Genomic DNA, 1,994 nt, shown 5'->3' on the forward strand with positions numbered 1-1,994 from the left:
TCCTACACTTCACTTAAAGTAAGACTGACACTTAAGAATTATTCCTACACTTCACTTAAAGTAAGACTGAGACGCTTGATAACTGACTTTTACTCTCAGCTTTTAACTAAGAATTATTTTACACTTAAGTCCACTCTTGGCAGCATTCTGAAGAGTCATTCTAAGAAGTTAGATAAATACGGGCCCTGGTTTCTTAAAACATTTTTATCATCAGTAAAATTTGAAGAAATAAATTGCAGAACAAAGTAAAATGATCACAAATTCTTTTTTTGTTTTATGATGGGTTGTTTTTTTAGTTCAAGACTGGATTTCAAGGATTTTACAGAAAAAAGTGCAACATTTCATAAGAATAATTGTTTTAAACCCTATAACTCTGAATAATTAGCATGCTCAGATCACAGAGTAGAAACCATAAGTTAGTTATGAAGGAAATACTCTTTTGAGCCTGTGGATCATTTTCTTTTCACCCAAAGTAAAAATGTTGTGGAAGACTGAAGRACACAGCAGGTCCAGGTAAAAGTGCTCTGGTTTTTCTGACTTTCAGATACAATGGTGTCACAGATCAGTTGATGGTAGAGAGGGTGGTTATCTGCTGCTGAAGGTGGGAAGTCTGGTCACAGGTTTKAGAAACAGTGTGAATAAAATAAAATTACTTGTGTATGTTTTAGACGAGACTTGCGACCTGTCCAGGGTGTACCCCGCCCCTCGCACTGTGACTGCTGGATATGGGTACCAGTGACCCACGCGACCCTGAAAAGGAAGAAGCGTGTACAGAAAATGGATGGATGGATGGATGTTTTAGACGGATGTGCTCTACCAGTTTTTGTTAATTAGTGTAGAGCTTCTAAAAAAATGTATTATTTCATGACTGTACAGAAATATAAATGAGCTCAGAAACTCTGTCGTGAAGTTATTGGGTCAGATTTTGGGTTTGACTCTTATGGAGAAATACTAAATGAAACTGGACCGTAAGTCTTTACAGACCAGGCCGTAGATGATGGGGTTAATAATGGGTGGAATGATGAAAACTAAGATGGTAAAAAAAATTCTTTATGTTTTGGGAAAGAGAGGGGAAGCTGGAACTGATGACAACAACTAAAGCAGCGACCTGAAAGAGCACGTAGACCACGATGTGAGGAGCACAGGTCTGAAAGGCCTTGCTGTGGATGCAGCTGTCAGTTTGGTCTTGTTTCAACAAAACTCTCAGTGTTCTGATGTAGGAGAAAGCGATGAGGATGAAGTTTACAGAACTAACAGACCAGGTTAGAACCAGACCTGCAGAACATAAAAACACAGRTATGAGCTAAAGTCAAGCAGAGAGACAAAAAGCAACCTTCATTGTTCTGACCGTAGATGTTTACGGSGGTTGGAATGCAGGCCAGGTTCAGGTGGCTCGGTTGCTGCAGTAGACATGTTGGATGGTCTGACCACACAGGGGGACGTTCATGTGGAAGGAGAAGAGCACGAGGACGAGCACCAGTCCACGATCCAGGCCAGAGAGCAGCTGGAGTGGAGCCGAGCAGAAGTCATGATGGAGTGATACCTGAGAGGTTCACACACTGCAACAAACCTGAGCAGAGGAAACAAAGGTCCTACAGTGTTTACAGGACATCATCCATCCATCATCCATCCATCATCCATCCATCCATCCATCTATCCATCCATCCATAATTCATCCATCCATCATCTATCCATAATCCATCCATCCATCATCCATCAATCCATCATCCATCCATCCATCATCCATCCATCATCCATCCATCCATCATCCATCCATCCATCCATCTATCCATCCATCCATAATTCATCCATCCATCATCTATCCATAATCCATCCATCTGCCCATCCATCATCCATCCATCATCCATCCATCCATCATCCATCCATCCATCCATCCATCATCCATCCATCATCCATCCATCCATCATCCATCCATCCATCCATCATCCATCCATCCATCACCCATCCATCCATCATCCATCCATCCATCCATC

General features: G+C 41.7%; 1 long non-coding RNA gene across 1 annotated transcript in view; it reads right to left on the bottom strand.

Moving 5' to 3' along the window:
* Positions 1-817: 817 nt before the first annotated feature.
* LOC106510999 (uncharacterized) overlaps positions 818-1,994 on the bottom strand; it is a 17,990-nt gene continuing 16,813 nt past the window's right edge. The window contains exons 3-4 of the long non-coding RNA XR_001309474.1: positions 1,349-1,570; positions 818-1,275 (exon numbers count right to left, since the gene is read on the bottom strand). This is a non-coding gene — a long non-coding RNA (uncharacterized LOC106510999). The remainder of the gene's footprint in view (positions 1,276-1,348; positions 1,571-1,994) is intronic.

The sequence above is a fragment of the Austrofundulus limnaeus genome, unplaced genomic scaffold (genome assembly GCF_001266775.1).
Source record: "Austrofundulus limnaeus strain Quisiro unplaced genomic scaffold, Austrofundulus_limnaeus-1.0 Scaffold2440, whole genome shotgun sequence".
Taxonomy (NCBI): Eukaryota; Metazoa; Chordata; class Actinopteri; order Cyprinodontiformes; family Rivulidae; genus Austrofundulus; species Austrofundulus limnaeus.